This window comes from Sphaerodactylus townsendi, linkage group LG13, assembly GCF_021028975.2.
Source record: "Sphaerodactylus townsendi isolate TG3544 linkage group LG13, MPM_Stown_v2.3, whole genome shotgun sequence".
In the NCBI taxonomy this organism is placed as follows: Eukaryota; Metazoa; Chordata; class Lepidosauria; order Squamata; family Sphaerodactylidae; genus Sphaerodactylus; species Sphaerodactylus townsendi.
The window spans coordinates 26,981,853-27,008,680 of NC_059437.1; the positions used below are offsets into that span (position 1 = coordinate 26,981,853).

Genomic DNA, 26,828 nt, shown 5'->3' on the forward strand with positions numbered 1-26,828 from the left:
TATACCCTCAACCTAGTTATACACTCAAATGAGAATGTGATATACTAAATGCATGGGTTAAACTGGTTTTTATTTTTGGTTGATCTACATTAGGGATGGCTGTTGACTTGGCTCAAGTACCACTGGTTGTGAGCAGAGAGATGAACCATTGATGCTTGCAAACAGTCTGGGCCCTAGGGGCATAGCTACAGAAAATGGCACTCCTGGACTTTTGCTGCCCAGCATGGTCTCCACAGTGGGGTCATGGTGTGTGGCTGGGGTCGGGGGGAGGCACCGAGCCTCCCAAGTTATATTAACTGGAAGAAAGAAAGAATTAGAGAAATGGAAAGGCAGAAATAAAGTCAACAAGAAATAGAGAGAGAGAGAGAGAAAGAAAGAAAGAAAGAAAGAAAGAAAGAAAGAAAGAAAGAAAGAAAGAAAGAAAGAAAGAAAGAAAGAAAGAAAGAATGAACGAATGAACCCACCCACAGGAAGAGGAAGGAAACAGCCACACTCTCCTACAAAGTGCCCTTCCTGCTTCTGCATGGGGAGAGTGTAAGGAATTCCATAGAAGCAGAAATAAAAGGCTCTTTGGTGAAAAAAGACCGTTTATTCAGACATCTTAGAAAGCTCAAGTACACGCAGTGGCAGGAATGACACTTCCCGCCAGAAGCACAGGTTATAACTCTATCCATCCCATCCCCCTCCCGGCTTCCCATGGGAACGGAGACCTCATCTCCCGCGCAGAGATAAAGTCTCCGCAGTTGAAGCTGGCCCATCGCCCGGGCTGTGGAATGCACTCAAGGTTACTTTACCATCAACACCATTGAAACCTTTACACTCTGCCTCCCTTAAAGAAGCCCCCTCCCCCCCAGGTTTATGCGGAAAGGCGCGGTGGAAAGCAGAAATAAGGGTGGGGGCGTCAATATTTTCGGAATAAACCCATTGATTATACCCAGAGGAATATCCCACCCAAGAGACTAAATATTGCAAGCGTTTGCGATTAAAGCGAGAGTCCAGGATGGCGTCAATTTCGTAGTGCTTGTGGCCATCAATAATAGTCGGTGGGGGTCTCTCCGGCGGGTCGTGCCAGGCATCGGAAGCGGGAGCCTCCTTGTGCGAACTGGAATGGAAGACAGGATGAATGTTACTAGGAGAGTTAGGCAAATCCAATCCAGCAGTGACATCATTAATCACTTTAGTAATCTGAAAAGGTCCCACCGAATCTTTTGCCAAGTTTGGAAAATTTATGCACGTCTCTGAGATTTTTTGGTAGACAAATACACCCAAGCGCCCACACGAGAGGGAAATCCGAGCGGTGCTTATCCGCTTGCAGCTTTTGGGAGTCCTTAGCCTGTTGTAAAGGCGGTCTGGACCGATTTCCACCCTCGGCTAGGGATGAAATCCATTGTTGAAACTCTGGAGGATCCAAAGCTGTCGCGGAGTAGTTGTGGCAACGGCGGGAAGGAGCGACCAGACACAATTTCAAAGGGGGTTTTCTTTGTACTGCTATGAACCGCATTGTTATAGGCGTACTCAGCGAACGGAATGAGCTTCGCACCAATTGTCTTGGTGGTAGTTGGTGTAACAACGTAAATACTGCTCTAGGGTTCTGTTCGTTCTCTCCGACTCACCGTCACTTTGAATGTGGTAGAGCGGCGACACGGGCGGCCCCAACAACCCCAAAAACGCCTTCCCAGAACTTTGAAATGAATTGGGGGCGTGATGCGGTCGGAGACCACCTTAACGGGGGCGGAATGTAGACGGTAAACATGTTGAATGAACAGCCGTGCCAACTTAGGAGCGGAGGGGATGGAAGCACATGGAATAAAATGGGCTTGTTTAGAAAATAAGTCCACCACCACCCACAAAACCGTGTTGCCATGACTTTCGGGCAAATCTGTAATAAAATCCATGGAGATGACTTCCCAAGGGCGGGAGGCCACCGGGAGAGGTTTCAACAGCCCATGGGGCTTTCCCGGAATGGTTTTGGCTTCTGCACAAACCGAGCAACCTTTAATATACGCCTCAATGTCCTTGGCGCATTCTTGCCGCCACCAGAACTGACGGCCAGGGCCAAATGCAGAGTTTTCAGAAGCCAAAATGTCCAGCCGAGCGGGCATGCATTGGCAGGCTTCAAGAACCTGCTAGCGGAGGAGGCACATACCAACACTCCCCCCTCCGCCAAACTCCATTCTACACACGCAATTGGGAGTCACCTTCCTCCGGCTGGAGGCTCGTGCAGCCCCGCCTCCTTGAGTTCCCGCAGGAAAGGAGAGACGAGACTAGGAATGGGCGGTGAAGGAGGAGTGGACGTTTGAGATCGGGTGACAGCCAGCCCCAACTGGGAGGGGGAGAGAACAGTGCGTGGAATGTCACAAGTAAAGGCAGCTCCACCCCCCTCGGGTAGAAGCGCGAGAGCGCGTCCGCCAGTTTATTGGTTTTCCCGGGGAAAAAATGGACTGTAAAAGAGAAACGAGAAAAGAAATCGGCCCAACGGAGTTGTTTTGCGGACATCTTGAGGGGGGGTGGAAAGAGCGGCCAGGTTTTTGTGATCCGACCAAACCTGAAAGGGGTGTTTAGCCCCCTCCAGCCAGTGGCGCCAAGTGGAGAGTGCTACTTTGATGGCCGCAGTCTCTTTATCCCCTACAGTCCAGTTGAGTTCAGCACCAGAGAATTTCTTTGATAAATAAGCACACGGAACCAGCCTACCATCTTTATTTTTTCTGCAACAGGGCTGCCCCAAGTGCTTTGTCCGAGGCATCCACGTGAACCACAGAAAAGCGGGAGATCTGGGTCAGGGTGCTTTACGATACGTTCCGTGGTAAAAGCAGACTTTAAGAGTTGAAAGGCTGTCTGACACTCTTCAGACCAGGAAAGGGGGGCCCCGGGCTTGGCGGACAGTGGATCTTTACCCTTAGTGCGTAAGAGGTCTGTGAGAGGGAGAGTCAGTTCAGCGAATTGGGGTATAAAGTCACGATAGAAATTAGCAAAACCAAGAAAAGATTGGAGTTCTTTTCGCGGTTGGTGGGGCAGGCCATTGGAGGACCGCGTCAATTTTAGCAGGATCCATTTTCAAGCCCTCGGGCGAGATCTAGTAACCCAAATAGTCAATGGAGGTCTGGCGAAAACAGCATTTGGAGAGTTTGGCAAAGAGAGAGTTGTCGAGCAAAGCGTTTCAATACCTCGAACCAATGTTACATGCTCTTCTATGGTTTGTGAATAAATTAAAACGTCATCTAAGTATACCACAACTCCCTTGTACAATAAATCATGGAGAACTTCGTTGATAAGGGCCATAAAAGCCCCGGGGGCCCCACTTAACCCGAATGGCATTATCAAGTATTCAAACTGTCCAAACTTTGTGTTAAACGCAGTCAAGTGTTCATAGCCTTCAGCAATTCTGACCCTGTAGTAAGCTTCTCTCAAGTCCAATTTAGTAAAAAATGCGCCCTTTGCCCAGTGCATCTAAAAGGTCCTTGATCAAAGGCAAAGGATATTTATTGGACAGGGAGACTGCATTGAGACCTCGATAATCTGTGCAAAGCCGTAAAGACCCATCTTTCTTTTTTTACAAACAAAACGGGAGCAGCGTGTGTGTGTTTGGTAGCCCGCCGTATGAACCCGCGAGCGAGGTTCTTGTCCAAGAAGGCACGGGTTCCTTCTCCTCATTGGGACTCATCTGGTAGATTCTACCTTTGGGCAGTTGCGCCCTGGTTGTATAACGATTTTGCAGTCAGTGTCTCTATGGGGTGGCAACTGATCGCATTATTGCTCCCTGAAAAACTCTGGCTAGATCTTTGGTATGCCGGTGGGATGCCAATAGAATCGGGAGCAATTGCTGATGAAGCCAGGGAGGGGTGTGTCAGGAGAAGTTGGGTTTTCCCAATTCATGTGTTCACCGCAGGGAGGATCAGTGAATTCTAAGATCCGTTCTTTCCAAATGAACTTCGGTTCATGTAACAATAACCATGGCATGCCCAAAACTATGGAGTGTTTGGCCACTGGCGCCAAAATAAAACTAATTTTCTCCCAATGGTCGGCGTAACGGAGGAGAACCGGGTGTGTTTTGAACTGGGCCGGTCCGTCGTTCCCGAGTGGGCTGCCGTCCATGTGGGTGAATGGTAGGGGCTTAGCCAGGGGAATTTGGTCCAGACCTAGCTCCTCTGCCACCTGGGGCCGCATTAAGCAATGGGAGCAGCCAGAACCCACAAGGGCCGAGGCTATAATGCGAGTATGTTTAGCGGGGTTGGCCAGAAGCGCTTGGACAGTAATGGGAGCCGCTGCCTTCACTCACAGCGTCAGGAGTCGGACCCATATCCATGGGGGCTGAAGAAAGGCAAACAGCTGCTTCCCCTCCTCTGGGTCGCCTTCGATGACCGCTTTAGAAGAACCCGTCGGAGGCGGCCCCGACTTGCGTGGTGGTTTGGCAGATGGGGTGCGCGTGGCTGGAGCGGTTGGTTTTGTTTCTTTGGATAGTTGGCGGCTAGATGACCTGGTCCTCCGCAGTAAAGGCACAATCCCAGTCGGCGACGGCGCTCAGAGGTGGTCTCGGTGGGGGCGGCTGGGCTTGCCTTGGTGGACGCAGTGGCAGGCTTGGCGCAAGCGGCCTCCGGCACGAGCGTATTCCAAGCGAGACGCCACCTGGGATCCCAACTGGATCCAATCAGCAACAGTCGCGAGGAACCCGAATTAAAAACACCGTTTCACGCAGCTTGCTGTCAACAGCATCTGAGAAGTATTCGCATTTCATGCGTTCAGGCCACTCAGGAGGGAGTCGAGCAGCCGCCGCATCGAAATTCCGCGGGCAAATTCTGCAAGCGGGCCGGTTGCCCTTGCTGGATAGTTTTGATGAGTGCGGATAGCCTCATTCTCGGCGCCCGGATCTTGGAAGCTGCAGCTCTTAAGGCTTGGAGGAATGCGGGCACCGTGCGAGAGTCTTCATCTTGCAAATCAAAGGGTCACAAACCAGTCGGCTGCTGCCCCATCCAGGACTGAGCCGATGTCCCGTATTTTTTCGCGCTCAGACCGGTATAAATCATCATAGTCCTCCATGTGGGCATCGAAAGTTGCAAAATGAAGTAGGAAGTTTGCAAGCGGTCCCATCAAAGCGGGCAGGTATCGGGGCCTATAGTAACCCCTTTCCATGGCTCTTGGCGCCGGCAGGCGGCGGTTGCACGGGTTGAGCAGGTTGGGCTGCAGCGGTTGCACAGGGGGGGCCGGAATCGGGGGTGGTATCAATGCCGGTGCCGCTGGCGTTTGGGTGGCAGGACCCAGCAACGTTGCTCCTCTGGCGCCGGCAGTATTAGTAACAGCATAGACTCCAACTTGGGGCTTCCTGGTCTGCTGCCTCCTCAGTTCCCTCTCCCATGCAGCCAGCTCTCTCCCCTTGCGGGTCCACGCATCCTCGTGCGCATTCAGAGCTGCTCTTTCTCGTTCCAATTTAGCCAGTTCGGTCCCGTTTAATAGCTGCAGTAAGCTCACTTTGCGTGCGCAAGGCCTGAACGCTTTCGAACGTTGCCGCTGTAAATCCAGTCTGGAGTGTTCCAGGACCTTATCATGGACTGACAGATTCTGCGCATATTGCCGTTGGAGCGCATCTTTGGCACGGTCCAACTCGAGTTGGACTTCTTTGCGTTGCTGTTCCCGGTCCCTCTGCAGGTTTTCGCGCTCTCGCTGTAACTGTGCCCGTTCCTCCTCCCATAGCTGGCGTTCACGGGTCCATGCTTCTTGGGCATCTCGCAGTCGCCCCACTTCCTCATCCCAGTTCTCTCGATGGGAGAGGGAACAGATCCGGCTGGGAGTGCAGGCTTTCTTCGGACTCTTCGTCGTCTGGAAGCGAGACATCGGAGACACCGTAGCCACCGGTGGCTCCCCGGGGCACCTCAGGTGTGGCCGCTGGCCCGGGATCAGGGGGGTCCAATTGGAAGACGGTACGGATACCCCTCCCAATCCCAGGTTTAGTCCCAGTGTCCTTCGGACGGGCCCCAGTGCTGTGCCACGGTGGTTCTTTGGGAGCATCACCAAAATACGAGTCCAGGAATCGTTCAATGGACTCCTGGGTTGCCGCATGAAAGGTGGTCAGGCCCGTCTCCTCCATGACAGGTTGCATCTGAGGTTTGTAATCCACACGAAAACGGGTAGAGATCCGATCCACAGGCGCTCGATCCATAGACAGCGCCCCAAACGACTCATGTAAGTCCCCATGGTCGTCGTCATGTCCCTCGTTCCAACGGAGTAAAGGAAGACTCGTGCTGATACGAGGACGGGAAAGAGTCACCAGCGAGGCCCGTTCTCCCGCCGGTTCCTCCAGATCCAGAAGGGAAAGGTCGGAGCCCTCTTTGGGGGCTACCGCACCTTCCGCAGTAATATTCAACCTCTCCATGCCGAGACACCAGAGGTCCACTGCACTAGGGATATAGATGAATTAAGGATTCCTGCCACAATGTAAGGAATTCCATAGAAGCAGAAATAAAAGGCTCTTTGGTGAAAAAAAGACCGTTTATTCAGACATCTTAGAAAGCTCAAGTACACGCAGTGGCAGGAATGACACTTCCCGCCAGAAGCACAGGTTATAACTCTATCCATCCCATCCCCCTCCCGGCTTCCCATGGGAATGGAGACCTCATCTCCCGCGCAGAGATAAAGTCTCCGCAGTTGAAGCTGGCCCATCGCCCGGGCTGTGGAATGCACTCAAGGTTACTTTACCATCAACACCATTGAAACCTTTACAGAGAGTCTCTGGCCCTCCCCCCTACAGCTTAGCCAACCCTGCCTAGAAGAGGTGGGAATCTCTGGGCAGTTCATAGAGAAAGAAACAGTGGATGGGACACACTCACTCATAGTCTTGGTCGAGCAGGGGAGGCATTGAGGGTGGTATTGAAAGGAGTCTGGCCCAAGAATGTGAAAATGCATTTGTAAATGAGGAGCCAGCCAAGCAGCTCTTGTAAGAGCCCCTCATGCCACCATGCCTACTCATGAGTAGAAAAGGGCAGATCAGAGGCCGCTCCTGGGCTGACAGAGATACAAATGGATCTGTTGCCCTCTACACTCACTGCAAGCCTGTTGTTACCTAGCTTAACAGGGGTTATGAATTTATTACAAGGGAATCTCCACCTGCTGCTAAGAGTGTAACAGCACACATATGTTTTAAAATAGCAAAGGGGAACGAATACTTGACTTGGCAATGCGAGAGACGGCTAGGAGGGGATTTTTTAGACTATGTATACGGGGAAGGGATGGTAAGGAGCATTCCGCAGAGTAATGCAAGAGTCCAAATTGAGTTTTAAAATATTTATATAAATTTGGTTTCAAAAGCATACATACAGCAAGGCATAAGAGCATATACATACAAGTTCCTAGTATATAGAAAGGTTGGAAAAGTAGGTGGGAGGATAGAAAGGGAGTTGGGAAGCAGCAGGGTGATATGTTACCTAATGATCTTAAGAAGCACACGAAGCAGTAGAAGGCAGGGATTCCACGCCAGCACAGAAACCCAGTAGAAGACGATATATCGTGTCTCACACCAACAGGACCAAGGGAGGTAATGAGCTAGGTGTGAGCAAACTGTTACAGGTGAACCAAGCTTTTATAAGGTAGATCATTCTCTTGGTGGGAAAAGGAACCAATCACACTAAGTTTCATTTCTGCACATCTGTGCTGGGTTTGGGGTGCTGATCTAATTAATCATCTCACCTATTACTAAGTCCGGGACAATAGGGCCAATTGCATTGTTAAGCTAAACGAGGAAATGCTGTAAGGCTTCATGCAGATTAACTCTGTAGAGACACTGCCCAGGTTATTCAGATTTGGCTGAGACATTAGATTGGGATAAGGTGAGTGGTTTAGGAAAGTCATAACAATAGATGGAGGAGATGCAGAGAAGCAACCATCTGTTGCTGACCTGGTTCCCAGAAGAGATAGTGAAATGCAGCATCTGATTCCAAGGTGGCTTTCCATATTCTTTTGTCTTACAGTGTCTTAGCAAGGTGAGGTAATCAAGCATGCCCTCAAACAAAATGAGATTTCCAGGTTATGCTGGAGTAACTCATCCTCTTGATTAGATTTTGTGAAGCAAACCTTTGACCTTTGGATTGCTGCCAAGTGGACACGCTGCTACCTACACAGAGAGGTGTTGTGAGAACTGGCTTCTGCCAATATGATTTTTAAAGAAAATATTTGCAGCAATATATGTGGGGGGTGGTCAGGGCTGTAACACTGTGCTGCCATTGGTGGTCTTTTCCAGTCTGATTGCTGTGGTTGCTGCTGGAAATGCACATTCAGCCATGCACCTCTGGTTGCCTTTGAGGTCACCAATGTCTCTTCTGCCATTGGCCCTCCAGGAAGGGGAGGGGGAGGTACAGGAGGAAGAGCCTGGAGGTGTCCCATGTGTCCAACCCCTCCTTCTTGCTACTTTTGCCTTGGCAAACTGTGCTGTCAGCCACTACCAGAGCACTCCCTCACTTGCCTGCATGCAGTGTAAGATGAACCAACTGCTATCTGTCACACTGTCCTCACAAGGTGCCCTCAGGTGTTTTTCCCACCACAATTGTAACTGTCACTTTCAGGGCTTACTGAGCAGCTGCCAACTATTTTTCTTTCTCAGGTGTTTTTCCCATCTGACAATAAAATAATAGAAAAAAATATTCTGCTCAGTGTGGACAGAGGATTAGGTGATGTATGTAGAAACACAAAAAGAACCCTTTTCTTTGTTCTCAAAGAATGAAGGCACAAGAGGCTTTTGGTACTCTCAAAGATGAATAAACAAAAAGAAGTTTTATTTACAGGAACAGTAAAGATTTGGCAAGGTAAAATATATACAAGATAACTAAAGTGGGCAAGTTATGAAGATATTTTAAGTTCAGTTCAGGCTACTGCTCACTCCATGTATATATACCAGCTTAGCTACTTTTCCATAAGAAAACTTTCTGTTAACTTTCAGTTATCCAACCCTTGTGTCAGCTTTTGTGAGTGTTTGCTTGTAGTAGGGACTTAGTATGGATTTTCTTTATCTGATCCCGCAGTCCCTCTTCACAGAGCTTTCTGGTCACTACTAGACAACAGAGTTCTCTATAGACACATCCATTCACCGTACTCCAACTAGACAGAACAGAGCTCTCACTACATAGACAGCTCAAAACTATCTGAGCAAAACTCACATCAAAATTCCAGTGTTGCAGCTAAAGAATTATCCACAATTCCAGCCAGCTAATCACAAGAAGTTCTATTTTAACCCCCAGGACTCTGCATTCCAACTTCCTGAAAGCATCTAAGTGCTGGAATTTGCCACACAGTGCAGCAGGCTGGGCCCAGGTGTGTGCTGGCTGCTTTGCAACAGCTTTCACCCTTGGGCCTAGGGCCGTGGTGGCAAACCTTTGGCACTCCAGATGTTATGAACTACAATTCCCATCAGCCCCTGCCAATTGGCCATGCTGGCAGGGGCTGAAGGGAATTGTAGTCCATAACATCTGGAGTGCCAAAGGTTCGCCACCACTGGCCTAGGGCAAGTTGCAGTCTTTCAGTGGTTTAATTCCTCACTTCTGAGGGGGTGGGGGTGACTGACCCCATGTGATTCACCAGAGTTGCACCCAGAGCTTGAACCCCCTGGCCCCCTTCACAACATCTATGCTGGGCCCTTACCATCACACCTTCCCACAGATATCCAATGTCGCCCACTGCTCAGCAACAGCTCGCATGCTCTCCCCTCTCCCACAGACCTACCATCACTCAGCCGCTTTCTCCTCACATCTCCCTCACAGAACTCATGGCAAAAGGCCTGATCCAAAGAAGTGGGACTCTAATTAAACCCCCCATCCCCCCAAAAAACCCCTCAGTTGGTTGAATAGAATGCATGACTAATAACCCTATTCCATGGCACAGCAGGAACCTTGTGCTGCATTAAAAATAACTCAAAGTAGGCTGCAAAGAAATTACTTGTTACCATATTCAGCCTGAAAACAAAAGCCAACAATAGCATATAAAGATTCCTTGCACTGAGTCAGACCATTGGTCAAGCTGGTTAAGTGTGTGCTGAATAGCATTGGTATTTCACAGAGAAAGGGTTTTTTCCCCCAATACCTGCTACTAGAAAACCTTTCAAGGGGGGTACTATGGCTGGCCATAGGTGGAAGATCAAGGGAGGATTTACATTTCCAGCATTCCACTGACACCACGAAGACACTTCCAGAGTGGCATGGAAATGACAGCATTGTGCTGGGGTGATATCATGGCATTCACCTCAAACTCTTATTTAACAGTAGAGTTTTTTTTGGGGGGGGGAAGTTGGAGTGTTGTCTGAGGCAATTATACCACTTCCAGCTTTTGCTGGAAGTAATTTCATAGTACTGGTGTAATGCCCTATTAATCCCAATGTTCCCCAACGTATTTCATCCACTGCCCAGCTCAGCAGCAGCAAGCAGAGCCAGCAGGAGAGGGGGTCTCTTACCACACCAGGAGACCTGATCTAAGATGGGTCCTTTGACATGCAAGCCATGTGTTCTGTTCCTGATCCACACCATTTCCAAATGTGAATCCTTTCTGAGTCAATAGAGTATCCCTGAACTATCCAGATTCAGCCTGAGAAAACAAGAGCAATAATGGCCATAGGCTGTGTGCTTAAAATCCAGCCCGCTGCAGCTAAACAGGCTAAGAAGTCCTCGCACAGTTCCATACTACTTTTGCTTCTTTTGATATGCATCTGTGCTGCAGTCAGCTGTTCAAGAGGTGATTACGCCTTCGGATTAACAAACAGCAATGCAAATTCCCTGAGAAGGAAATGAGTTGTATCAGTTTAACATATTTTTGTCCCTCTTGCCTTGTTAGGCCAAGCTACGCTTCACCACTTCTGACTCAAAAGGATGTTCTGCTTTGGAGATTTTGCAAATAGAGGACAAAGTTTCCACTTTGATGTATATCTGATGTGTGCATATGTGTTTTCACCTTCACACTACCCATCAGGTATCCAAGATGTCCTAAGCCTATCAGATCTCAAGGCTGTCTTCTTCTGTTCTGCAAACAACCCTTGGGTGATAAAAGGGCCTACTGTTATCAGTTGTTTTATATATATTTGTGTATGTGTTTTTATCTGTTGATGGCTATCTTTTACTGGTTTCGGAAGATTTACAGCTTTAGCTGCTAGCTATTTTTTTTATGAAAAGGAGTCTTTTTTAAGGGCATACTCATGTATGCATCCCAACACATGCAAATCCCAGACCCTGGATCCAAGTGGAGCTTGTGGTCCATGCATTCCCAAACATGGCTAAGTTTAATATATTTCCAGAAAGGAAAGACAAGTGGCAGACACTTCACCAGATGGCAACTTTGTCCTTTCAAAAATGCAAAGTTGCGAAAAAAGAGAAAGCTATTGACTAAGGACAAATGGCTTACTTTTAAAAATGAACCCCATACTTTTGTGGCTCTGAAGTGACCTCAATGAATGCTTGCAGCTCAGGTGAAAATACCACAAGGTGCACAGAGCTTTGTTCATGGACAGTGTGCTAGCCCACTCCCTCCCCATCCCTGCAAAGTTGTAAGATGTCACTAGATGGCTTTAAACTACATTTTATTAAATGAGCACTCTGCATAAACAAACTCTTTACCACTTTTAAGTGCAGGTTGCAACTAAGGCAACATGGTAGCTACCACCATTTGGGCAACAGCACACTGATTCCAGACTTGGCCAACAGAACCACTGGCCCTGTTTCTCCTAGCCTGCCAATTTACTGTATTGAGAGGCATCAGGCATACAGCTCAAGCAACTAAGGTATGGTTGACACAGTTCAGCACCAAGGACAGATATGGGCTGTTTTAGGAATGGTCCTTCAGCATTAGATGTGTTAAGAGTGCTCACGGATTAACCCTATCTGTGTTCTTAGCTGCCTGTGCTATTCCTGACATCTCTAGTTATGGAAGCATTTACAGTGGTGTTGAAAAATGCCCTGACCTTTTCAATGATTTTCTTGGTATTTTTGAAAAAAGATGATCTGTTATTTTACACTGACACCTCTTACAGTTTCTCAGTTCTTGATTGTCTATACAATGCAGTGTGTTTCGGCTAATGTTACATAACCCCTGATTAACAGGACTGCCCATGTGATGCAACAGTGTAGTGTAATGGTTAAAAGGGGTAGACTCTAATCTGGAGAACCAGGTTTGATTCCCCATCCTCCATATGAAACCTTCTGGGTGACCATGGGCTAATCACAGTTCTCTCCAAACTCTCTCAACCCCATCTACCTGTTGTGGGGAGGGGAAAAAAAGAATATAAATCACTTTGAGATTCCTTAAAAGCAGAGAAAAGTGGTGTATAAAAACCAACTCTTCTTCACATAGCTAATTCAGCAAATACTGTTTTTTTTAGTCTATTTGGCTTCACACTGCATAGCAAATGCAATTTGTTATGGCAGTTCATGACATCAGCCTATTGCCTGGAATCTCCCATGAGTAGTGGGGAAAATTTGCTTAGTGAAGTGGGAGACTAGTGCAGAACAGCTAGGAGAAACAACAAAAAGAACCAAGATCAAAACAGATGAAACATTTGCACAATCTAAATGTGTTTTAGGAAATATTTCTGGTAGCACAGCTGCAAGTCACTATTTGAACCACCAAGTGGAAGAAGAAGGAAGAGTTTGGAGTTATACCCCACCTTTCTATCGTGTAAGAAGACTCAAGGTGGCTTACAAACTCCTTCTTTCCTCTCCTCACAACCGACACTTTGTGAGGTAGGTGAAACTGAGAGAGTTCTGAGAGAACTGTGACTAGCCCAAGGTCACCCAGCAAAATTCAAATAGAGGAGTGGGGAATCAAACCCAGTTCTCCAGATTAGTCCACCTGCTCTTAACCACTATACCATGTTGGAAATTGGAGAGTATTGGGCACAGCGCTATTCAAAACTCTAATTGCTTCCTTTGACCTTATAAACAAATGTTTCTCCTTGGAAGGCCTTCCAATGTTTTGCTTTAATGATAAGCCAATGGCAGTTCTGATTGTTAGAGCTAAAGGGAGGGCAAAAAGATCAAAAACATTGTGGTTGCAAGCAAAGTATTTTCACCAGCACCATTACTGGGTGCAATTCAGCTACTTTTCAAGCTGTTCCATAAATACTAATTGGTTGTTTGTGCTAAATTAGACCTCTAATTTCCTGTTAAGGATGAGTGTACTTAGTGGAGGACTGAAGATTATTTCAAATGCCTCATGTAATGATGATAGTGGATCTGCTGTACTGCTGGAAGGAAACTGATTAGGAAAGAGGAATGTTTGAACATTGAACATTGACTTACACACTCTACTCCATGTTTATTACTGAACTTTCAAAAGCAGACAAATGAATGGGTAAAAAGTCAATCTGATCATTGAAGGGTTATTCAGGTAGCAGCAAAGAGAAACAGACTTCATCAACCTGTTGCAGCAGTTAGCAAACCTATAAGGATAGCAGACTTTGATCACTTTGACCAATAGAATAGTTATCTAATATTCATAAACTGGTGGGATTCACTTGTTAACCAATGCAAATGGTTCTTTCTCCCACCCTGGACATTCCACCGGTGTATCTACTCCACTTGCTTTACTACCAGCAGATCCTATGAAAATGCCAGCCATGGATGCAGGAGAAACGTCAGGAGAAAATGCTACTGGAAAATGGCCATACAGCCCGGAAACCCCACAACATCCCTGGTGGGATTCAGTTTAATTGCTTGGGGCAAATAAATGCTGGGTCTCTGACAGTTCATTTGTTGTTGTTTTTTTGAGACTCTTGGTTCTGCTGTGTTTGCACAACAGGGAAGGAAAAGTAAGTGTTAAAGACAGGTTTCTAACAACAAATGGTCCCTTTTGTTTCAAAATGTGTAAATGATAACTCATTTTTAAAGTCTCATAAAGGCATTATGGCAGACCTTGCTATAAAGCAGGGGCTACTGTTCCAAATTTGTAGATGTCTGGGAGCTGCTTGGTTTGTCGTATAAACAGGCCCTTAAGACCACCAAGAAACGTCCTGGTGGAATTTTAATGTTTGTGATTATTTTAAAATGTCAAAGCTACATTGCATAGTGTATTTATTTTAACTGTATACTATTTTAACGGTTGTTAGCTGCTGTGAGCCTGACTTCTATTGGGAAAGGGTGGAGGTAAAAATTAAAATCAAATTTAAAAATTCTGAGATGTGGTGAAGAAGGGCTCACAAAAATGAGGATGTACCCATCCAGCATAATCTTTTCATGGCAAGAGACAAGATATGCCATTCTGGTCTAGCCTTACTGCAGTAAGGGATGGGATGTGCTCACCCAGCAGAGCCTTGAAGTGTTCTCCTAGCCTAGCCTCATCACAGTGAAAGATAGGATGTGCCCGCTTGGCTTAAGCAAAACTCATTGCTTTGAGGAATGCTCCTACACAGCTTGAACACAACAAGGGGCACACCCATTCAGCCTCAGTGAACCTAGCCAGGAAGAGACCTGGCCTAGTCTTACTCTACCTGGCAAAGGATGTGCCTGTTTCATCTCACCCTACCCACCTTGGCTGTGAACCTCCTATCTAGCTAGTCTCTAGCCCAGGGGTAGGGAACCTGCGGCTCTCCAGATGTTCAGGAACTACAATTCCCATCAGCCCCTACCAGCATGGCCAATTGGCCATGCTGACAGAGGCTGATGGGAATTGTAGTTCCTGAACATCTGGAGAGCCGCAGGTTCCCTACCCCTGCTCTAGCCCTTCCTCCTTTTAGGGGTGGGGCCAAGGTAGGGCTCTTTTTCTGCATTTTCTTACTTTGCCTCTGCATAGAAAGATAAAATATCATCAATGTTAAAGCCACACATAAAGAAATAGCAGCATAAACAATAAAAAGTGATATGAGAGTCACTTTTTAAAATCTAAATCTGTCAGCATAAGTGAAGGGTGCCCACCCTCTGACAATGTAGACCACAGATGTCAAACTCGCAGCCCTCCAGATGTTATGGACTACAGTTCCCATCATCCCCTGCCAGCATGATGTTGGGAACTGTAGTCCATAACATCTGGAGGGCTATGATATAGACTAAACAATATAACAAAGGAAAAATTTGTAATAAGCCTATCAGGGAGATTTATGCCAGCAGTCTTGAGTCAGTCAACAGCAGACCAGAAAACAGGATAAATGCATGCACACTTACTGAAAAAAACAAGTGACTTTGCTGTACCTTGCACATGCAGATAACATACATAAAATTGGTGAGCTGACTCAAAAATGGGAATGTGGGGCTTCTTAAAATGGAGATCACCTTAGCTGTTCTAGCCAGTAGGAGTCTGATTCATTGCAGGCCTCCAGGGCCAGCTCAAGGATTTTTGGTGCCCTGGGCAAATGACCTCACCACTTTTCCCACACACTACAGGGAAGCTGCTGCCTGCCCTCTCCACCCAGCACCATGAGGAAGCTACCCCCACTCATGTTGCCCTCACTGGGGCTAGGGCTTGCCATGTTGCCCCCTGCAACAGAGGTAGATTGGGAAGCTAGCCCTGGAAAAGGGCCTCTTCTGGCCTACCCATAGGCCAACTTCTAATGAAGATGAGGGAAGGAGGAAGAGGGCCATCCATGTCCCTGGAGATTTCCTATGGATTTTTTTTTCTGTCTAGAATGAGCCAAAGGGCTGGTTTTGGTACCCCTCCACCTGTGCCACCCTAGGCAATTTCCTAGGTTTGCCAAATGGATCAGCCCATCTTGATGGCTCTTATTATGAGAGTTACAACTATGCATGGCTATATTTGCATCAAGTGATTCATGACTCTCCTTAAAGCCATGTGACTAACCAGCTAAATGTGGTTTTCAACCTAATCAGTTGAAAATATCCAGGCTGCTTTTTGTCTTTCTCTCCTTGCATCTGCGTCTCTAACATACAGAAATGAAGTAGGTGAAATTTTCCTGCATCATTAACTGCAAGCCAGGAAAAGCTTCCCTGGTTACGCTTCTGCATATCAGGCTTCTGTAAAAGTCATAGGAGCAGAACCTGGGGAGGGAAAAGATGGCATCTCTTGATGATAGGTCTAGAAATGAACAACGCTGCTAATTTCAAAACAGGGATGAGAAATGTTCTGCTGTGCTGCACTATATGGTACAAACATTTATGTTTACAATGCTGTAAGGGTTTGGGTGTGTGCGTGAGCATGGTCTTGAGAGGAATAACAAAACAGCTTTTGGGGAAAAGTTCTAATTAAAGCCAACCTGCAAGCTTTCAAACCAACATAGCTATGCTTCAGTGATCATCTGAAACTCTCTGAAGAGGGTCCCGCTACTACAGACAAGAAGGAATCTTCTGCTCATTGTCTTCTGACAAAGAGATTTCAAGGGTGCCAAATGACAAGTTTCGCATCAGTGGGTTTGGGGGATTAGCTGCCCAAAAGGCAGGAAGGAAAAAAATAAAATTGCCAAAACTGAGAACAAGAAAAAAGCACTTAGAATCCAAAAGAAATATGTACTAAACAACGTAAAGAACTGCACAGTTTTGGAAATCTCATTGAAGGCTGGTAATAAAGGAAATAGTCCTTTTGAATTTTGGCACTAAGTTGCAAGTGAGGAAAAAGCAACCTTCCAAATGAGTATGAAATGGGGTGGAATAGTCATGCTAACAGTGAACTTTCAATCATGTCAGTGATGTAGGGTTACCACGTCCCCACAGCCACTGGTGGAGGTAGAGTTTCCAGATGCAGGATGGGAAAATCCTAAAAATTAGGTGATGAAAGGACATGAACCTCAGTGAGATACAATATCATAGAGTTCACCATCCAAACCATCCACTTTCTCCAGGGGAACCAATATGCGTAATCTGGGGATGATTTTTATTTATTTATTTGTTACATTCATAGATCGCTGTCCCCCACTGAAGTGTGAATTTTGGAGGTGGGGCAAACCCAGTGGTGGGATTCAGCAAGTTTGCACCACTTCAACAGAACCGTTTGTTAAAATGGTGCTTGTAAACAACCAGTTGTTAAATTATTTGAATCCCACCAGTGGAACCGGTTGTTAAATTATTTGAATCCCACCATTGGGTGAACCCTACTGGTCGACAATCAACTGCACCCCTGCCTTGAACTCCACAGGGAGTTTTGAGGCAAGGTGCCATTGTGGGAGGGTGGACCTGTAATGGACCCCCATGGGATCATAGAAAGTGCTTTCCTTTTTAAATTGGCTGCTAGAGTTGTTGCAATTAGGTGTCTATACTCTTTCTCACCAATAGATGGCAGGAGATTTGTAAATTAATCTGCCATTTCCTGCCCCTTCTTTGTCCTTGAATGCTTCACTTGGGTCTTAGTGATTACCTAGTTCTGATCCCAAGGCACTAGGACCCAAGCAGAACAATCTAAAAGTGTCATATGGAGGCTGTAATTTACAAACATTAATTCAATGTTTTATTATTGTTTCAGGATACCAGAATCTGGACCAGTTACAGGCAGACCAGTTTTACTGATGGATCAGGATAACTTGGATACAGACAAGCAGCTATGAATGCCTTCTTGTCTTTCTCTCACACCATGTCCTTTGAATAAACTTATATCCTGTTTAAGTAACTCAGCATATTCCTGAGTTTTTTATGCTCTTATCACAAGGAATGGGATCTAAAACTGGCCATTCCACTAAAATTGCTATTTGTGGCATTGAAGGTTGATTGGGCAATGTGTATGGCCTAATGGAGAAATCTGGATTTGCAATCATCTAGCAGTAAAACAGATTTCAGATAACAAGGGAAGGTGCAGTCTCTAATGAGACTATGAGAACACTCAGAGGTGCTGTCATCTCCATTGTACTCTGACATTTTGTGTGAATGTTTAAATAGAAAATCATGCATGGGCACAGATCTTAGCTGAAAATTGGCAATGATTAGATGTGCCACTGTACCGTCACAGAGTTGCATGCTGACATTGATGGATAGCCTCCAGGTCCACTGATATCATCTCTACTAACAAGGAAGTGAGAACCTTGGGAATTTGATGTTCAGGGGCAGTATATCCCAGCTACTGGCAAACACATAGTGCTGGAGGGAATCACATGCTCTGTTTGTGATCTTCTTAGATACAACTGCAACCAGAATGTTAGACCAGACAGAGGCCCCTTCCGCACACGCAAAATAATGCATTTTCAAACCACTTCCACAACTGTTTGCAAGTGGATTTTGCTATTCCGCACAGCTTCAAAGAGCACTGAAAGCATTTTGAAAATGCATTATTCTGCATGTGCGGAATGAGCCAGAGTTTTGATCTCAGTCAACAGACCATGTTGAGATGCTGGTGCTCATTACTCACAGGAAGAGTCTGTACCTTCAGCAGAGTTGTTAGATCCATAGGAGACTGGAGGGAAGGGTACATCAGTGACAGTATGATGTCTCTAGGAATCGTTGGAACTCTTTTGTGGGAAAATCACAAGGGGCATCTGTCCTCTCTAGGAATTTCTGAAAACTCTGTGGTGATTCCTAGAGTTGTGACATCATTTCCAGGTTTCCCTTGTAAGTGACAATACACCATAGGCCTGATGGCCATTGATTTATTTTATTGTTTCTCTCACTACTGCTCAAAACTCCTGGTTCTGGACGGCTTGCATGTGGTTCTCCCTGAGACTGCACCACTAACCATGCTGGGACCTATGAGAATCCCTGAACCAGATTGCTTGACCTGCATCTGAGATCCATTTTCTGCTTCGGGATTGTTGTTTGATGAATCAAGAAATTGGAACATGACAGTGTGTGGGTGGCTTCAGACAGCTTTTTTTTCACCTCTGCACAATTTTTGATGTTTCTGCACTGTGGGATGCACAAGTCGATTGTCTGGAGAATCCCATCACACTGACAGCTAATTGCTCTTAGACAGTGCTGTGTTGTCATTAGAATAATTATTGTGTGTTCTCCAAACACAACGAGGCCATCAACATATACCCCACTTGACTCTGAGGCAGATGGGAGCTATAACACAACCCCATCATCAACCATATATTATTAACAAGAGGTCTTTAAAATAGCATTTTGTAACCAAAAAGCACAATAGAGATGGGGGGGGGGGAGTTAACATCAAGCAGATAATAAAAGCAGAAGCACCTGCCTAATAAAAAACATCTGGATCTGTGTAGCTGTTGTCTCTGTTCAAAAGTTGTTTTGATTGGTATGCGGATAGCAATGCCAAATGAGGATTCATCAATAAAAATACTTTTTGGACATTTTGATCCCTCAAATTCTAGTTTTCCCAATGTCTTTAGGTAAGTTTTCCCTTCATTTAAAAATGTTGATGAAAAGGTCTTTTGGTAGGGGGTAGGATGGCAACAATATGTGAACAGATGTGTGCTTTGCAAACATCACTTTGAACATTCACACATCACAGGATTTTTCAAATCAGTGTGATGTAGAGATTAGATTGACCAACTAGGAAACCTGATTTCAAGAGTTCACTCAGTCATAGGGTTTACTAACCACATAGTGGGACCAGGAATCCTCCCAGAATTACAACTGATCTTCAGAAATCAGTTCCCACAGAGGAAACTGCAGGTTCAGAGGGTTATGGTATCACATCCTGGCTAAACTCCCATCATTCCCCAAATTCTGTCCTCCTCAGGCATGGTCCCCAGGTCTCCAGGAATTTCCCAAGCTGGACTTAGCAACCTTACTCCCTGAGTCAATAACGCTCACACTTCCTGCCTAATCCACTTCACAAGGTTGTTGTAAGGTTAAAATGGAGGAAATGTGAATTCTATAAACCACACTTGATTCCTTGAGGGCAACATGAGTTAAAAAGTGATAGAAATGAAAGGGGAAATAAAAGGGGCAATTAAAAATCACATCATAGATTTGCCCAATTCTAACAAGAAGACCAATATTAAAAAAAATTAAGACATGTTTCTGCACCATTTGAAAGTACTTCATGTCACTGTCTATGATCCTCCAATGTACGGGGAGAATCATCCTAATTGAGTGAGGGTAACACAGCTGCATTTTGATTCTAGGGTCCAAGAACAATTAGTCTTACAGATTTTGGTGAGAATGCTGCACATATGTTAAAAACATGCTATTACAATTTACAAGCTTTTATTATGCTTTGAACAAGCGGGTAATATGGTGCAAATCACTTCCTATAAAAGTGAAGATCCAAATATTCCCTTTCCAAGAGGGGCATTAAGCTGACATGTGGTAGTCATTAGACTACAAAAGCCTTTTCTCTCCCATTACAATGAACGCACGTAATTCCCTGTAAAATACATTACTGGCTCTTGATGTCCATATTGTCCTCTGCATTCACTGACCATTATCAGAGCATGCATAAAACCAAGGGCTATAGCAATAAAATGCAGAGTAAATTAAAATGTGCATTGATTACATTATGAATTGGCACAAACAAATATGTGAGGAGTCATTTATGAGTGCCAGTATGCTGTCATCTCTCTTATTTAATACCCCAGAAAACACACAGGATGCAGTAATCGCCACACCCAGTCTTTTCCATGACCTGGAAAAATTAGGCCAATCAAACAAGAGAGACTGAACAAAATGTAAGGCAAAGAAAGACAACATGACAAAGAAGAGAGGGTTTGCCACCAAATGGGCCTTCAACATGGCAGGATTGTTGTCCATCCTTTTCCAAAACCTGAATCCAGGAACCTTGCCTCAGACTTCCAAACACAAGTTGTTGACCAACTGCCAGCAGTCTCTTGTTTCCTTTTATAGGGGTAATGGAGATCTAGTTCAGAATGCAGTGTCAGATGAGTTTACATTTCAGGTCAAGAGAAGAAGAAGAAGAGTTTGGATTTGCACCCCACTTTTTACAACTATGAGAAGTCTCAAAGCACCTTACAAAGTCTTCCCTTCCTCTCCCTAAAACAGATACCTTGTGAGGTATATGGGGCTGAAAGAGTTCTGAAAGAAATGTGACTAGCTCAAGGTCATCTGGTTTCCCAGATTATAGAGTCCACCACTCATATGGAGGAGTAGGGAATCAAACCCAGTTCTCCAGATTAGAATCCACCAGCTCTTAACCACTTCCTGACAAGATCCTGTTGGTTCCTAGTTCTGTTTTTCCCCATCATTCAGTTTGTTTACCATTTCATAGGGAGACAACACTAGACTTGTGACAATTAGCATCACAGATTGTGCCCCATCACAAAATGCCTTTCTAATTAGCATGTTAATTCCACCCCAATATGACTGAAGCAACATCAGCAAGTGGTATAACCATATGCTGCCAAGGCAGGAAATAATTTGCAAATTGTTTAAATGTCTTCTGGGAGAGAAGGAGAGAACTGATTTGAGGTGATGTGGTGTCTTGAGAAAATTATGCTCTGCTGCTGTCACAGCTTTTAAAAAATCTATTATGAGAATGTCAGCTTTTCCATTTCCATTTGAAGAGTTGTGTGATTTATCACAGAGCGCAAGTTCTCTGAAATTAAGCTTGCTTGTTCATCAGTGTCCAGGGATGGAGCTGCCTCCCAGCACCAGGAAACTTGTTGCACCCCTCTCCTTGTCACAGACACTTACCCAGGAACCCTGGAGCACCCCACAACTGGCAACCCCACCTTTAACTTACCATTAGAAGCTGAGACCTCTAGGAAGCCAGAAGCTGGGAGAAACTGCAAAAAAATGGCAGAAGAGCCCAGGCTGCAAGAACAAGGCTTAGTAGTTTCAAGGAAAAAGGTGGAGATAGCACAACCCTAGCCAAGTTGCAATCAGCAGCCCATCACAGCCTTAGAGAATGGGGTGGGGCTGGCACAGGACCAACCAGGCTGCAATCAAGGAGGAGGGCCAGGAAAGCTGAATAGTTAGTTCCAACTGTCAGAGCGCAACAGATAGCTTGCCAGCCACTAGGATCTTGGAGCAGGAAGCTCCCAGGAGGGAGTTTTCATCCTCCTGAGAAGGATGAAAGGGAGTCAGGGCAAGAGGGAGGTTGGTTGGTATTATGCAGGGGCTCAAGCTTACAGGAGTTCTGATAACTACCTAATGAAAGTAAAGAGTTTATGAACAGTAGCCACACCTTGCTCATTCTAAAAGGGTAGCCTAGCTCTTTCAAGGCCAGTGTGGCCCACCCTGCAGTGGAGGCTGGTGAAGGGTGCTGTCATAATCAGTAAGAAGTAAAGAAAATTCTAGATGGTTTATTTTGCTTTAAGAATAGGTTAATTTGTTAGCAGTAAGGTGACATGACTGAATCTATCTACTATCACTGCGCAATAAAGCTGTGCATTTCTTGATACCGTGTTTCATTTGCTGGAAAAAAAGAAGCTGGGCAATTATAAACCTTGTTCCAGGCCCTTTCCTAAATTCCCATTGACCTTGCACCAGTTATGACTGATAATGCCTTCCTCAGTAATAAGCATTTTAGGAAGTACAAACCAATCCATTAGAATTCTGAGAATTTATATTTAGCTTCAGAGAGCAGGAAGGAAAGTTGGATGCTTGAGCCTTCAGCCTCACTGATGAAATGGAACATTTTTTTTATATTCTCTTGCATCTAAACTGGCTTCTCAATGCTTCTGTTGAAAGAAATAAATAACAGTCCATTGCAGATATTTAGAATTTAACCAACAGAAAGAACAAACTGGGTGTTGGTTACTTTTTTGCCATGAAGCTTCTCTTATTTATAGTTCTTTCATCTTCAGTATTTGGCATTTTGATTGGCTTGCTTACATGACTCACCTGAAGATATAGCAACAGTCATCCATGTGATGATTATATCTTGCTGTAACAAGGGATGGACCTGAGAAGGTGAAGCCCTCACACCATCATTTGCTCCAGTTCAGAGTCAAGATGGAACAGGGACAGTGAGGGCCTCCCATTCTTGGTGTTTAGAGGGTAGAGGAAGTTCCTAAATGGTAAATCAAATGTATTGCTGCCTCTGTTGTTACTTGCATTCTTTCTGTGCTGCATGTCCACTTGTCCTTTTCAGTTTTCCTACCTTCTGTTTTGACGGCTTGGAACTAGGAACTGGGCACACACCTTGGTCTCAGCATGAGTTCTGGTTCACCAGGGTTTATGTTTCTGTCTGCCAGTAGCTCTGTATATAGGTTGTATATAGGACAGCCCTTGCCAAGTGCTTGGAAGCATCATGTGGTTCAGAAGACAATAACCTGTCTGTTGATTGTGGCACATAGTAGTGATTGTATGGTCCCAATAGGAAAAGATTTTCACTGGCTACCAGATTAATTCTGGGTACATTTCAAGGTGCTTGGCTTGTTTTACAAATCCCTAAATGTCTGAGACCAACACATATAGAATACCACTTTCTTTATGTGTTTCTCTGTCTAGCATTTAAAACAATCTCCTGAAGCCCTTCTTCAGGGGCCTTCCCATTTACAAATAAAGCAATGTCAAGCAGATGGAAATCCTTTCCTATGATGGTACGTTAGATCTGAAATTACCTTGTAGAGAAGATTGTCCCAGTACCATCATTTTATTGTAGGTCAGGGGTTTTTTTTAGTAACGGAGGCTCATTCCGCACCTGCAGAATAATGCACTTTCAAACTGCTTTCAGTGCTCTTTGAAGCTGTGCGGAATAGCAAAATCCACTTGCAAACAGTTGTGAAAGTGGTTTGAAAATGCATTATTATGCATGTGCAGAAGGGGCCGGAGACTTTTAAAAGAATTTCAGCTAGGATGCCATCTTGAATTTGTATTTATTTATATACAATTTCCCTTTAAAAAAAACCCTCAGAGTGGTTTACAACAAAGATTACAGAATCCGATACATAAGTCAAAATACATTACAATCAACATCCAGAAATAACAAGGGGCACAAACAAAGCCACATTCATTCAATAGCCCTCATAATTAACGTGGCTTTATGCCTCTACATTGCTGAGAAGGGACATATGGCCTTCACTGCACTAGAGACTTCATTTCCCTAAAGATAATGCTGCCACAGAAAATGCTCTTGAGTCAAGGACAACTATCCTTACATCTTTGAAAGAGAGAATAAAAAGCAGCCTCAGAATAAGTCCATCAGTGGCCCTAGAAAGATTAATCATGCCCATATAGGGAGAGGCCTTCAAGATTTTCCAAAGGGGAAGCTCAGGGTATAACTTTGATTTAATGAATAACTAAATCTGATAGTGAGATCTTCCCTTAGCATGTACATCCTCAGCTAAGAAGGGAAGGGGAAGAAACTAAAGAAAAGTCCTTCATCAGAATGGAGTCACATGGAGCCATCCAGTCAAATGATTTGCTTTCATATGATGTTTTATTGGATATGAGTGGTGCGATGAGAGACATTAAGAATATTTGTCAAAGGGGCCCGGGTGACTCTTGTACAGTTCTCATAATTCACTCCTTTCTGATTGCATAAAGATTCCCATTAACAATCTCTTTGCTGAGGACCCCAAAGTCCTAAAGCTGATCCAACTGGGGATTTGGAGGAAAGGTCAAAACTATGAGACAAGTCTGGTCTGTCTATTCTAAGGGCACATCATTGAGTCCAGACCCACTGTCACTATCTAGTGGCTATTAAATAGATATATGCAGCAGAGATTAATAAAATATATTTGTCACTTTGAAAATCCTACCCTCAGATGAACCCTCAGAGAGAGATGTGTCTCATAGAAGCGACAGAAACATCAAAAAGCATTCATCATGTAAACATAAATCAACTGTGTTTGCTAAATACTAGAGCTAAGGTTATGCAGTGATTTGATTAGCTTAGCATCAATGGACTCCATCGTAGGTCAGTTCCCTTGAATAGCCTTGGGTAGCTAATTGCTGTTAATATGCATTCATTACTTTCACCATGACAACTCATTTGATAATGGTACAATGAATTGTACAAACCAACTTGCACAATACCAGGCATTTTCCAGCTGGAAATGTGTAGTGTGGATGCCTTTTCATCACCCCACTTTAATTATTTCCCCCCAAATTGTAACTTATTGACCTTTTCCATTGTGCTAATTGTTAAAACACAGTGGGAATTGCAGGCCCTCATGATGACAAGTTTGGATAGAAAATGAATGGTTTATCATTTCATGGACAAATCTAAGCTTCTTCAAAAAGCAAAGTACATAGTGTTTTGGGGTAGCCTGGTCTTTTGACGTACACGGAAATTTTCTGGTGGGCTACTGACTTAGAGGGCTTCTGATGGCCAGGTATACACAACCAAGACCCAGACACTCTGTCAGTGCTTCCAGGGCCACTTGACTCAGATCACTGGCAAAAGTAACCAGTTTCAGCTTGTCCACTGACTCCTGCTTTGCTGTCAGTTTGGAAGAGGAAGCAACTGATGAGCTAATGTTTATTGCTGGAACTATTGGGCTGAGTGGCCCCTGCTGCCCCGGCTTCTAGGGACCACTCAATTTGGCTTATTCCAAGGTGATTTTCATTTCCCAGTCCACTCCTGGCTAATGCCAATTTATGCCACTCCTATATAGAAATCTCAAGGTGCCGCATGGCACAGAGTGGTAAGCTGCAGTACTGTAGTCAAAGTTCTGCTTACAATTTGATTCTGATGGTAGTCAGTTTAGGTAGCTAGATCAAGGTTGACTCAGCCTTTCATACTTTTGAGGTTGGTAAAATTAGTACCCAGCTTGCTTGGGGTAAAGTGTAGATGACTGCAGAAGGCAATGGCAAACTGCCCCACTAATAAAGTTTGCCTTGTAAATGCCTTGATATGACATCAACGCATGAGTCAGTAATGATCTGGTGTTTGCACAAGGGACTATCTTTATTTTTAGAAATCTAAAGGAGGTTTGAAGCCATTTTAGAATCCTTTTATGCATGCAAAAGATGGGAGGTTTAATCATCCCCAGACAAAGAACCGTAAGAATTAGGATTGAAAAAGACCCCTTTCTTTATGTCTTGGAAAGCTATTGTCAACTGGCATATATCTGACAGTCTTAGGCTACATGGACCTAGATCAGGGGTAGGGAACCTTGCGTGGCTCGGGAGAGTCGTGATGCGGCTCTTTCTGTCTCTTGCAGACCTATGGCGGCTCCAATGTAGAAAACGAAGCTAGCTAAGCTGGTCTCCCTGATCCTTGCCCTCGCCTCTGCAGGCAGTGCAGGGCGGACTTTATCCATGCTTCCTTCTAGAATGAGCGGAGTAAAAGGTAAAAAAACCCAATATATACAGCATTATCTTTATTTTAAATGTCAAAAATTATTTGCGGCTCCAAGTGTTTTCTTTTCCCATGGAAAACGGGTCCAAATGGCTCTTTGAGTGTTAAAGGTTCCCTACCCCTGACCTAGATTAATATGGTGATGTGTTTATACTTCTGGTGCTAGGGAGTGATGCAGATGCAGATTTCAGAGAGAGTTTCTTCTGAAAGAAGTTATCTTATCCCATTTCAATAAGCCTCTAAAGGATGATTCACACAGGCTGAATTTTCACTGAAAATTTAATCTAAATACAACCAAGTTTCAAAAGAATCGGCACCTTTTCATCCAGGTTCCAACATCCTCACTGCAGCATGTTTCTAGTGGAGACATCTAGGCCTGCCCCTTGGGGGGGGGGGTGCCTGCTGTCAGGGGTGCAATTGTTAAGCTAGCAGTACCAACATTTCAGAGTATCTTTCAGAGACCCTCCTGAGGATACCACCCAAGTTTGGTGAAGTTTGGTTCATGGGGGCCAAAGTTATGGACCCTCAAATGTGTAGCCCCCATCTATTAGCTTCATTGGAGTGTTTTTTCCCCCAAAAAAGATGCATATATGCAGGAAAATCCCATGATGGGAAGAGGAGCGCCAGAAACGGGACTGATCTGTGTTCCGCAGTTCAGCTGTGAGGAGATCTTGAGGAAACCTGGATATTTCGGGTGACTATCCCAGGATTAATTGCCAGTGGGAATTTGCCCACAGTCACCATCCAGGGATCCTGTTTGTGGAATGAGATAAACATAAGAACAGGTATTGGATCAGATCAAAGGTTTATCAAGTTCAACATCTAGT

At 45.0% G+C, this 26,828-nt stretch overlaps 1 long non-coding RNA gene across 1 annotated transcript; it reads right to left on the reverse strand.

Annotated features, from left to right (window-relative positions):
* Positions 1-23,553: 23,553 nt before the first annotated feature.
* On the reverse strand, positions 23,554-26,356 carry LOC125442801. The gene is made up of 2 exons (XR_007246034.1): positions 26,128-26,356; positions 23,554-25,795 (listed from the first exon to the last, which is right to left on the reverse strand). It is a non-coding gene; the product is annotated as an uncharacterized LOC125442801 (long non-coding RNA).
* Between the last annotated feature and the right edge of the window lie 472 nt (positions 26,357-26,828).